Raw genomic sequence first — 13,227 nt, forward strand, 5'->3', positions numbered from 1 at the left:
TTTCATTGTAGAGATCTTTGAAATCCTTGGTTAAATTTTTTCAGGTTATTTAAATTTTTTTGTATTGTGAATGGGACTGATCAGAGAAGTTCTTTCTCAGCCATGGCATTGTCTGTGTAAATAAAGGCTATTGATTTTTGTGTGTTAATTTTATATTCTGCCACTTTACCAAACCCTCTTATGAAGTAGTCTCTTAGTGAAGTCTCTTGGTTCCCCTATTTTTAGAATCATGTCATCTGTAAAAAGGGATAATTTGACTTTTCTCTTTCCAGTTTGTCTCCATTTGATTTCTTTTTCTTGCCTAATGGCTCTGGCCAAAATTTCGAGGACTCCATTGAATAGCGATGATAAAAGTGAGCATCCTTACCTGGTTCCAGATTTTAGTGGGAATGCTTCCAATTTTTCCCCATTCACTATGATGCTGGCTGTGGGATTGTATTGGGGAATGTTCCTTCTATACCTAATTTGCTTAAGGTTTTTTTTTTTTTTTTTTTTAAATCAGAAAGGATGTTGTGTTTTGTCAAATGCTTTCTTATCCTTTAGTTTGTTAATGCAATATGTCACATTTATTGATTTGTATATGTTGAACCATTCCTGCATAATAGTGGGAAATTCCACTTGGTCTGGGTGAATGATGTTTCTGACATGTTGGATTTGACTAGTATTTTATTGAGGACTTTTATGTCTCTGTTCATCAGGGATATGGTCTATACTTCTTTTTCTTCTATCTTATTCTGGTTTTAGAATTAAGGTGATACCTCATAGAAGGTGTTTGGAAGGATTCCCTACCTTTAAATTATTTTGAATGGTTTGAGAAGAATCGGAATTAGTTCTGTAAAAGTCTGATAGAATTCAGCACTAAGGCCATCCAGTCCTGGTCTTTTCTTTGTTGGAACGGTCTTTATTACTGATTTAATCTCCATCTTGGTCATTGGTTTATTTAGATTTTCAATGTCTTCATGCCTCCATTTTGCTAAATCGTATGCATCCCGGAATCTATTCACTTATTCTAAACTTTCCAATTTTTTGGCATATTGTAGTAATTCCTGATTATTCTTTTTTATTTCTGTGATATCCATTGTTGTATCTCCTTTTTCATCCATCTTTTTTTGTTTTTTGTTTTTTTTTTTTTGGTTGGGCCAATGGCATATCAATTTTGTTTGTTTTGTTTTTTCAAAGAAACAGCTCTTCATTTCATTCATCTTTTGTATTTTTTTGTTTCAATTTTCTTTAATCTCTAATTTTAATGATTTCTTTCCTCCTTCTTTTTTTTTTTTTTTTTTTTTTTGACAGGCAGAGTGGACAGAGAGAGAGAGACAGAGAGAAAGGTCTTCCTTTGCCGTTGGTTCACCCTCCAATGGCCACCGCAGCCAGCGCGCTACAGCCAGCGCACCGCGCTGATCCGATGGCAGGAGCCAGGAGCCAGGTGCTTTTCCTGGTCTCCCATGGGGTGCAGGGCCCAAGCACCTGGGCCATCCTCCACTGCACTCCCTGGCCACAGCAGAGAGCTGGCCTGGAAGAGGGGCAACCGGGACAGAATCCGGCGCCCCGACCGGGACTAGAACCTGGTGTGCCGGCGCCGCAAGGCGGAGGATTAGCCTAGTGAGCCGCGGCGCCGGCCCATCTTTCCTCCTTCTAATTTTGGGTTGGTTTGTTGTTTTTCTATGTCCTTGAGATGCATTGATAGTTCATTTATTTGATGCTTTTCCAATTTCTTTATGTATGCATTAATTGCTATAAACTTCCCTCTAAACACTGCTTTTGCTATATCCCATAAGTTTGGATATATTGTATTGCCATTTTTATTCATTTTCAGGAATTTTTTTATTTCCCTTTTGATTTTTTTTTTTTGAGATCTATTTATTTATTATTGAAAGAGTTACAGAGAGAGAGAGGGAAAGACAGAGAAAGAAAGATCTTCCATCTAGTGGCTCACTCCCCAAATGGCTACAACAACCAGGGGTAGGCCAGGCCAAGCCCAGGAGCCTAGAGCTGCTTCTTGGTCTCCCACATGGGTGCAGGGGCCCAAGCACTTGGACCATCATCCACTGCCTTCCCAGGCACAGTAACAGGGAGCTGAATCGGAAGTGGAGCAACCAAGACTCAAACTGATGCCCATATGGAATGCTGCCACTGCAGACAGAGACTTAACCTGTTGTACTACATTGCCAGTATTTTCTTCAAGCTGGCGTATGGGAGTAGAGCTGATTATGGTTATTCTTAGGGTGCTGTCTGTCCTGTGGTGTGCAGAGGAGACCTGGGGAGATTATCTTGTGTGGTTCGGAGTGCTGTTCACATCCTCCAACAGAACAGTCTGGAAGCCCTGCCTTAGAACCATCTGGAGCCGGATGGCTTTTGTTAGAGACAAAACAAATGAGTCCTTAAAGATACATTTATAAAGAGAACTGGTAAAGTAGGAGAGACAACACCCAGGATTTCCACAACCCACAGTTGGGCCAGAAATTCCAACCCTGTACCTCCTCATCTTGGAGTTGGCTGGCCTCATTCAGAAAGTGGAGAATATAGTTTTGTGTAAGGAAAGGCCACCACAAAACACAGCAAACACCAAAGTAAGGGGAAAAGGTTTATTGTCAGGTGGTGGAAACCTGACAGGCTACCTCCCCCTGCACAGGACACAGCAGCCTGTACTGGGAGAACAGGGCTTATATAGCTTTGCAGAGGGAAGGAAGAGGGAGTGGCAAATCCTGTTAGGGTGGGGGTGGAGCTGACGCTTGTGATTGGGCTATTGGGTCACCTGACTTCTGGTAAGCCAGGCTGGGCTTAGGAACACGGCACCGTTTTTTGCTAACATTTTGTACCTGTCTAGTTTGATTGACTCAAAAAAACACACACCTTCAGGCAGCAGTTGGCATGTGTAACTTCCTGCAGCCCTGGTGTGGGGTCCTAGGCAGCCTTTCCTTGGGTGAAAGCTGTGTTTAGTTTCAATTCCCAAAGAAGGGACACTGTCCTGGCATGCTCTTAAAAGCTGGATACAGGGGTTTTTATGGATTTTGATATGGCCCTCTTCCCCACCTCCCTCTCTGAAATATGGCTGGGTAGAGAGCTTCCTGGGTGTGAAATTCTGAAACTCCTCCCAGAACTTCATAGTAGAACTAATAGCTTCCTTGTTCTAGGGCAGGGAAGTCTGTGAAGCTGCCCCCAGGGGAGTGCTGGGACCCACCCAACAGGGTTATCAAACTATGCCAAGACTTTAGATGTGCAAATGCTGGTCTGTTTCCAAAGCCTGATCTCACATTTCTTCCCTTATTCCACCACATGAAAATCCCCTTTTTTCTTTGGCCCCTTTACACACATAGGCTAATGTCTACCTAGCTGCCTTAACAGTTTCTTAATTTATAAAGTAGGAACACATAAATAACTTAGAGCTCTCAAGGGGGGCAGAGGGGCAGCACTTTGTTGCAGCAGGTTAAGCCACTGTCCGCTGCTCCACTTCTGATCCAGCTCCCTGCTGATGAGACCAGGAAAGCAGCTGAAGATGGCCCAAGTCCTTGGGCCCCTGCCACCCACATGGGAGACCCTGAAGAAGCTCCTGGTTTCTGCCTGGCCCAACCCTGCTGTTGTGGCCATTTGGGGAGTGAACCAGTATCTCTCCTCTCTCTCTAACTCTGCCTTTCAACTGAAAAATAAATCTTTATTAATAAACAAATGAATAGATGAATAGAAAGCTTTTTAAAAATGCTGTTACACCAGATAATTTTTGAATATGGTATGACCTGATGGTTTTGTTTATTGATAGTGTCAAGGGGGACACTTGAATATTTAGTGCTCTGCCTGAAATTCATTTTATTGGGAAACTTTATACTTCACTCTGTTTGACAGAAGTATTAGAAATTGGGGCCAGCACTGTGGTGCAGCGGGTTAATGCCCCGTCCTGAAATGCTGGCATCCCATATGGGTGCCGGTTCGAGACCTGGCTGCTCCACTTCTGATTCAGCTCTCTGCTGTGGCCTGGGATAGCAGTAGAAGATGGACCAAGTCCTTGAGCCCCTGCACCCCTGTGGGAGACCCTGAAGAAGCTCCTGGCTCCTGACTTAGGATCGGCGCAGTTCTGGCTGCTGCAGCCATCTGAGGAGTGAACCATCGGATGGAAGACTCCCCCCCCCCCCCCGCCTCTCCTCACTCTGTATAACTGACTTGCAAATAAATAAATACAACTTAAAAAAAAAAAAGTATTAGAAATTGAAACTGTTAGAGGTTGAAATATTCCTTCTCCATAAAGTAAATTTCACTTTGAAACTGTGTACCCTTGAAACAATGCAGTGAATTGAGGAATGCTTTTTACTGTTTTTTTTAATTCCTAAGGTTTATTTACTTATTTGAAAGGCAGAGTGACAGACAACTTCTGTCTGGTTCACTCTCCAATGCTGGCAGGAACTTTGGGCCAGGCTGAAGCTGGGGGCCAGGAACTCTATCGGGGTCTCCTACATAGGGGGCAGGAACTCCAGTGCTTGGGCTGTCATCAACTTCCTAGGCACATCAACAAGAAACAGGGTCAGAAGCAGATTAGCCCGGACTCCAGCTGGTACTCTGATACGGGATGTGGGCATCCTGTGGCACCTGACCTGCTGGGCCACAGTGCTCACCACCACTGTTTCTTTTCTGAGAGTAGGCTTTGACAGTAAAATTATGTCCTGTGAGTGTAAATTAGGCACTTGATTAATTCTGTTTATAGAATTGGACTCAAACTTTAAAATATTGTATTTTCCCCCTACCAATATGCCTGTATTGAAATTAGAATACCTGCCTAGTAATTTTAACAGCTTTCTTCTTTTAAATTTGTTTTTCTGCCTATTCTTCACCCTCACACTCATCTGTTTCTCATTCTCCTCAGTGCCACCCATGTGGGCTTTAGGTTTTTAAAATGTAAATATATATGTATATGTGTGTATAAATTTATTTCTTTATTTGAAATGCAAAGAGAAAGAGATATCTTCTATCTGCTGGTTTACTTCTTAAGCGGCCACGGCCACAATGGCCAGGGTTAGGCCGGGCTGAAGCCAGGAGCCTGGATGGGTTCAGGGGCCCAACTGCTTTCCCAAGTGCGTTAGCTGGGAGCTGGGTAGGAAGTGGAGCCACAGAGATTGGAACTGGTGTTCACGTGGGATGCAGGTGTGGCTGGCAGGCAGCCGCCCAATCTGCTGCACGACAGCACTGGCCCAGACTGGATTATCTGGTTAAAGGGGTAGGGGGAAGAAGAACCCCTGCTGTTTAGTTGCTGGAAGAAATGGTGGTGTTGGGGAGAGGAGAGGAAAGGTAGAACCTGTGGCTGAGTCAGTGTGATGTGAATGAACCAGCCTACACTCTGGGGGTCTCAGGAGGGCTCCATGAAAGGCACAGTGGAAGCTTCACTCTTGGCAATTGGTGTTTACAGATTAGCTTTCTGAGTGACTAGGGTAAACTGAGGTTTTGAAGTCATGTGCTCTCCAGTGTGCTGTATACCTGATCATAGCCTGGCCATTCAAGTACATCTGCATAGCTAAAATGCCAGGAATCCCAGTGTTACTTTTCAGTTCTTTAATTCGACCTTCTGAAGTACCTGGCACTATTGACCACTCCCTTAGTACTCATCTCCCCTCTGTGGTTTCCGGAACACTGCTCTTTGGTTGTTCTCTCCTTTGTGATCATTTCTTCTTATTTTTTAAAAGACCCACTTCATCCTCCGTTCTCACCACCGCCCCCCACCCCTTTTATTTTTTTTTTAAGATTTATTTGTTTTATTTGAAAAACAAGTTAGGGGAGAGATAGATAGAAATCTTCTATCCACTAATTCACTCCCCCAATGACTGCAGTGGCTGGAAGTGGGCTGGTCTGAATGCAGGAGCTAGGAGCTTCTTCCGGGTCTCCCACACGGGTGCAGGGCCCAAACACTTGGGCCATCCTCCACTGCTTTCCCAGGCACATAAGCAGGGAGCTGGATTGGAAGTGGAGCAACTGGGACTCAAACTGGTGCACATATGAGATACTGGCGTCGCAAGTGACAGCTTAACCTGTTGTGCCACAATGTCGGCCGCTAACATCTTTTAATTTGAAGAATTTCCTACAGACTAGCGTGTGCCTGTGTATGTCTCAAGCCTTGTCTAACCTTGTTTTCCTTCATTGCTCACATAATCAAGTTCTAGGTACCCAGGTACTCAGTCTTAACTTACTAAAATGTCGTGATGCCTAGTTGAGTTGACGTAGTGAGAGATAGGAGTAGTCTTAGAAGACATTTTTACACTAGGACAGCTAGTAGTAATTTCACTCTATGTCAGGTGTGGGAACATGCAGTACAAGAGCCGTATAAGGCCTGAAGTCATTTGGTCTGGCTCTGCCAAGGCAACAACAGGGGCCCTCGAAATTCAATAAATATATAGAGGAGGCTAATTTTTTATTTACCATGGATGATGGTGGTGTTTTCGGTAAATATTTATTGATTTATTTCTTTGAAAGGCAGAGTTAGAGAAGGGGAGACAGACAGATATTCCATCTACTGGTTTACTTTCCCGATGGCTGCAACAGCCAGGGCTGAGCCAGGCCAGAGCCAGGAGCCTGGCATTCCAACTGGGTCTCCCACGTGGGTGCAGGGGTCCAAGCACTTGAGCCATCTTCTGCTGCTTTCTCAGGCACGTTAGCAAGAAGCTGGATCCGAAGTGGAACAGCTCTGAGTCGAACCGGTGACCATGTAGGATGCCGGCATTGTAAGAAGCGACTTAACCCGATGCGTCACGTCACCACCCCCTGCAAATGTTATAAATACCCCATAGCCCTTGACAGAAACAAGTCCTCCCGTTCTGTGCATTCTTCACCATGAACCATATTGATGTTGTCTTCCAAATCCACTCTCCTGTAGCCAAATGTAGCATGACCTGGTAAGAAGAGAAATAGGTTTGAAGGGAGTGTAGAGGTGGAAAGAGGCAGCAATCTTAACTTTGTGATTAGCTTAAATTTTGCAAATTTTCCCAAAGCCTATGTTCATATAAGTACATTGCTAGGGTTTTTCTCAGGGCTGTGTGAGAGGAAGGGCCCAAAGCTTCTGCCTCATTGGCTTTTTGGTAAATCCTTCTCTGACTGCGCCACTTACTTCTCTCATCCACCTGTTGTCCTCTGTCATCACCTGTTGTCACCTGTCTTACGCATTGTTCTGTGCAGCATAGGAGGGACCAGTGATAAAGGATGATTCCCACTGCCTGCCCCATTTGGGAGATACAGTCCTGGTACCCCTGGTTAAAGTTCTGAGTGCTTTTCTGGTGGTAGAACCATTGTTCTACTGTCTGTGAAGTTCTTGGCCCAATATGAGTTAACTAAACCTTTATAAAAAGCTACCCTGGGCATCTTGCCAAAATGTATGAATAGCTTTGTTTTCATGGGAAATGTGTTTCAATTTCCAAACGTCTAATTCACACATGAACTCTTGTAAATACTGGGTAATGTCAACACGAATTACAGAGGCTTAGGGGAAGAAGACGTGCAAATCCAGCCTGCCTTGTCACTTGTGCATGATCTGTCTCCTAGCTCTGTTGTTCTACTTACTCAAATTAAGTTTCTCACTCATTCAAAGGAATAAACTTTGCTATGTTATGCTAAGATACTTTCTGTCTTATTCCTGTTTTTCTTTCCGGATTTAAAAGTGGTGTCTGGAGCTGAAAAATGTGATGCATTTGTAGCATTATCCTTATTTCTCAATGGCCATGTGTGTGTCTGCTGATGGCAGATTTAGTCAGATTTAAACCGTCTTTGTTGCCAGGCTGTTAGGGCTCCATTGATGGCATTCTAATCTTGTTCTGGGGTTCCCCCTAGAAGAGCATCATGAAACTCACACCTGAGGGGCCTTCAGAAATTCATAGAAAGAGCTAAGCATGGATTTCAAAGTTTTTTTTTTATACCAAAATACAAGGTTTTAATTCTATTTTGCCATGAACTTTTTGAAGCCCGCACCACTCCCTCACAAGACGGACAGTAATACTGAAAATTGTAATTGTAGAAGACTTAGGTATGCAAAGACTTAAAAAAAAAAAAAGTGACTCAATCCTGGGAAAGAAACCAACATTACTTGAATACCTTCATGTGTGTTTAGGCAGAATTCAGAGATGGGACAGAATTGACAGAGTGGGCTGATTTGAGGGTTTAAGAATGCAAGTCAGCGCCAGTTCTTCATGTTTTCCCTCTGTCTTCTCTGTCTGCCCCTCATGGATTTAAAAGGAGCTCTGCATGTGGATGTGGGGAGTGGGGGAGACCTGGGATTAACAATGGGCAATGTTGAATGACGGTACTCTTTCTAAGGAGACTAGTGTTCTGGGCACTTTCTCTGTGTAAACCAGCAAACAATGTAGCACATCTTTCATCATTTTTTTTTAAGATTTATTTATTTATTTGAAAGGCAGAATTATAGAGAATAGAGGCAGAGAGAGGGAGAGAGAGAGAGAAAGGCCTTCCATCCAATAGTTCACTCCCCAAATGACCGCAATGGCTGGAGCTGCACCTGTCTAAAGCCAGGAACTTCTTCCGGGTCTCCCATGCAGGTGCAGGGGCCCAAGGACGTGGGCCATCTTCCACTGCTTTCTCAGGCCATAGCAGAGAGCTGGATCGGAAGTAGAGCAGCCAGGGTTTGAACCAGCACCCATATGGGATGCTGGCACTACAGGCAGCAGCGTTACCTGCTATGCCACAGCACCTCCCCCTTTCGTCACTGTTAACAAGTCATTTTCTCTTTCAGTGAGGTTGGAATATATAGTGTGACCATTACAGCAAGTTCGGTGAAAAGTATGGCTCTGTAGAGAACTTAAGGGCTGTTGTGAGGTCAGCAACAGTAGTATGTCGCCTTTTCATTGAAAGTGCTTTGAAGAGTACAAGAATAGTTAGGTTAGCCACAGGACTTCAAACCTTAGAGGACCAACCAACTTATTGCTGGCTTGAAAAGTCATTCTGCCTGCTGTCTCTTTGGGGGCTTTGTTTGAAGAAGGGAACCTGCTCTCATTGAACCTGCACAAAACGTGGAGTCTATAGGATCAGAGGCTGCTGCGTCCCCAGGGCTGCTTCCCAGCTGACAGTGCCAGTGGACCTGCTCCTGGCCTCTTTTGTACTTTTGGGGCGCCATCAGGTGGCAGCGTCAAAAAATGAGGCTGCCACTGCAGAGCCTCTCCCTCTTATGCCACCCTGCTGCGAAATCCCTTCTGCTACTTTTACTTTGAGGAGCCAAGGCTGTTGGGGTCAAGGGTTATGCAAGAAAGGTGGGAGATGTGCCTGGCAGTTGGAGCTAAGCAGCCATTGAATTTGCTGTCCTCTTAATCCAGTGTTCCCAGGGAGAGAATTAGAAACTAATTTCAAGCTTTTGTGTACTGGGAGAAAACCGTAATGGGGTCTTCCAGGTCAGCAGGTGACACGCTCACTTGAAGTGGCAGCCGTCATTGCCTTGACTGTAGGATACGATGCTGGTCGGAAACCTGGCCGGATTTGCTGCATTCAGGGTGGAACGGCCAGTGCAGGGCGTATTCTGTGGTCTGCATCCTGGAGTGCTTGCCGAAAAGCTTGGGAAGCAGAGCATGTGTAAAAGTTAACAGCGTGGCCAGTGCCCAACGTGCGGCAGAGATGCGAGGATGCAGCGGAAGAAAACAGTGTTGGCCTTGAAGGGAGGGGAGACCCTGGCAGGTGGTGAAGACAGTCTCCCAGCTAGAGGGATGTGCCAGCGTGCATGGGGCGTGGGCAAAGAGAAGAGGGCCCAGGGGGTTAAGCTGCCTCTTGCGACGCTGACATCCCATTTTGGAGTGTCAGTTTGAAGTGCACCTGCCCTTTGCCAATGTGGGACATCCAGATGGAGTCCCTGGCTCCTGATTTTAACCTGCATGTTGTGGTCATTTGAGTAATGAACCAGTGGATCGAAGATCTCTCTCCCCATCTGTCCCCCCTCTGTCCCCCCTCTGTCCCCCCTCTACCCCCTCTCTCCCCCTCTGTCACCCCTCCCCCTCTCCCCCTCTCTCCTTCCCTTTCAAAATAAATATTTTTTTAAAAAAAGAAAGAATGAGGAAAAGGGTAAAGGGAGTGGGAGAGGACCAGGGTCTCTGAGCAGGAGAGCTGTGTTCAGGAGATGGTGGGGGATGGTTGAGATGATTGGATTGTGCAGAACTTGAGGAACAGTGAACTAGCTGGGCAGAAATAAGAGGGTCAGATACTTCATAGGTGAATTCTTTTTGGATGTATCTATGAGACAGTTTTAATGCTTTTTATCCCCATTTAGGAATCACTAAATCTATAAAATCTGTAAATTGAAAGGATTTGGAAGAGTGGATCTTTGTTTTAAAGATTTATTTACTATTTATTTGAAAGTCAGAATTATAGATACAGCTGAATAATGTTTTCAGCATGTAACTGGGTAACTGACAGATAATCCCCAAAGCAGATAAAATTATTCAGCTTCCCAAAATTAGAGTTTTATTTTAGGTTCACCAAGAAGCTGTGAGTGCTAGAAGTAAGATATGCTCTGAGCACTTTTTTTGGTTTGAAAGATTTATTTATTTTCTGGAAGGTAGAGTTACAGAGAGAGATGAGAAGTGGAGGAAGGGAGAGGAGACAGATACATAGAAATCTTCCATCTGCTGGTTCACTCTCCAAATGGCCGCAGTAGCCAGAACTGGGCCAGGCTGAAGCCAGAAGCCTGGAACTCCATCCTGCTCTCCCACACGGTTGGCAGGGGCCCAAGCACTTGGGAGTTTTTCTGCAGCCTTCCTAGGCACATTAGTAGGGAGCTGTTTTGGAAGCAGAGTAGTTAGCCAGGACTCAAACCAGCACTGGCATACAGGGCGCGACAGTTGAAGCAGTAGCTTAATCTGCTTTGTCCTGATGCTGGCCTCTGCAGGAACTTTTTTTTTAAAAGATTTATTTATTATTTATTTGAAAGTCAGAGTTACACAGAAGGAGAGGCAGAGAGAGAGAGAGAGAGAGAGAGAGAGAGAGAGAGAGAGGAATGAGAGAGAGAAAGAGAGTAAGAGAAAGAAAGAGAAGTCTTCCATCCTCTGGTTTCTCCCCAGTTGGCCACAACTGCCAGAGCTGCACTGATCCGAAGCCAGGAGCTGCTTCCGGGTCTCCCACATGGGTGCAGGGGCCCAAGGTCCGGTGCTTTCCCAGGCCATAGCAGAGAACTGAATCAGAAGTGGAGCAGCCAGGACTCGAACCGGCACCCATATGGGAGGCCGGCACCACAGGTGGCGGCTTTACCTGTTACGCCATAGCGCTGGCCCCCTGCATGAACTCTTTACCATTTTGTTTTAGGTAGCTCAGATTACAGTTTATAACACCTGCCTTACAACTTTTGTAGGCTAAAATTACCATATCTTCTTTTATCAGAATGAGAGAAGAGATTTTGGGGCTTTTTTTTTTTATGTTAAACTTACCCAACCATGAAAAACAAAAAAATCACATTCCTGACCACATTCCTGCCAAAGTGGAATGATCTTCGTTTATTCATACCTGTTCTGTCAAGCTCCTCAACTGTCATAAATGGAAACCAAGCTCATCCTAAAAACAGAAACTGAGAGAAAGGGGGAGAGTGAGAGGGAGGAGAGAGAAGGAAAGAGAGAGAGAGCTTCCCTGCGCTGTTTCAGTCCCCGAATGTCCACAACAGCTAGGGTTTGGTCGGAGTGACGCCAGGAGCCAGCACTCAATCCAGGCCTCCCTCACACGTGGCAGACACTCAGTTACTTAAGCTGACTCTGCTGCCTCCTGAGATCTGCATTAAAGGAACAGGAGTCCGGAGCAGCCGCTCTGATGTGGGTGTGGGCATACTAGCTGGGAGGCTGAAGGCCCACTCCCCCGGTCTCAGCCTTGATTTGATTTCCTGTAAAGCCCCATCAGTGTGTCCTGTCCACCAATCATCCTTACTCCCCAGATTCTTACTCTGCTTACTCAATGCACCCCTCTTGCCGCTCGAGACCAGGGTGCTTATTTGGGAGTTTATGGATGGGGGCAGACATGAGAGGGAGAGTAAAGGATTATGAACCCTCTGAAACTGTGAACTTCCTAAAGTAACATGCAAAACTTGGAGTGATTATTGTATTATGTATGTGTACCATGTATGCTGGCAAGGAGAGGGACTCGAGACTAATCACTGCCTTATATACTCTTATATTTTATTTTCAAATTAAATTACAGCCTACATTGACTGCCTAGTTTCAGATCCCCAGAAAGCTGTTTGCACAGAAATGCACTTTGGTGTTTGTGCTACTGATCAGCCTGGGGGACATTATGAAAAGTGACTGACACTTGATGCCACATTAGGTAAGGAGATACTGTTGAGGGAATTCTTCCCAAGGGTTCACTTTACAAGTGCCCATCTAAGAACATTTCTCTGAAGACTAAGTGTAGGGGTGCCCGCGTTATCTGCCTGTCACCACGACTTACATTACCTGCTAGCTGTGGACCCCTGGGCTGCTGCAAGTGCACAGACTTTCGGCACCTCCTGTAAAGTGTACTGTGTCTGGGAGCATACGTTCTGTCCACAGTCTTAACCTTAATTCCCTCCCGTTTTTTCTTACCCAAATTACAGAAGCTGGCTGTTACCCTTTATGCTTTAAAAATTACTACGGGGCTGGGGGTGGGGGTTGGGGTGGGCATTCAGCCTAGCAATTAAAACATAAATTAAATGCCTGTGTCCCTCATTGGAGTGCTTGGGTTTAACTCCCAACCCCTGATGTAGACCTTGGGAAGCAGTAGGGATGGATAAGTATTTGATTTCCTGCTACTCAGGTAAGAGACCTGGATTGTGATCCTGGCTCCTGGCTCTGGCTCTGCCCTACACCTCCACCCCCACCCCCACCCCTATCCCCAGCTGTTACAGGCATCTGGAGAATGAACTGGCAAGTGAAAATGCTCTCTGTGTCTCTCGCTCGCTCGCTCTCTGTCTCTCAAATAAGTACAAATATTTTTTAAACTTTCTTTAAGATTTATTTATTTATTAAAGAGAGAGACAGAGAGAGATCCATCCACTGGTTCACTCCCCAAATGGCCCCAATGGCTGGACCTGGGCCAATCCAAAGCCAGGAGCCTGGAGCTTTTACCAGGTCTCCCACTTGGGTGCAGGGGCCCAAGCATTGGGGTCATCTTTTACTGCTTTCCCAGGCCCTAGCAGAGAGCTGGATCAGAAGTAGAGCAGCCAGGACTTAAACCGGCTCCCATATGGGATGCCGATGCCACAGGTGGAGGCTTAGCCTACTATGCCACAACACTGGCCCTCAATAT

At 45.4% G+C, this 13,227-nt stretch overlaps 1 protein-coding gene across 1 annotated transcript in view; it reads left to right on the forward strand.

Moving 5' to 3' along the window:
* The window catches only part of RTN4IP1 (reticulon 4 interacting protein 1), a 65,768-nt gene that overhangs the window by 17,488 nt on the left and 35,053 nt on the right, over positions 1–13,227 (forward strand). The gene's annotated exons all lie outside the window — the stretch shown is intronic.

This window comes from Oryctolagus cuniculus, chromosome 5 (genome assembly GCF_964237555.1).
Source record: "Oryctolagus cuniculus chromosome 5, mOryCun1.1, whole genome shotgun sequence".
Taxonomy (NCBI): domain Eukaryota; kingdom Metazoa; phylum Chordata; class Mammalia; order Lagomorpha; family Leporidae; genus Oryctolagus; species Oryctolagus cuniculus.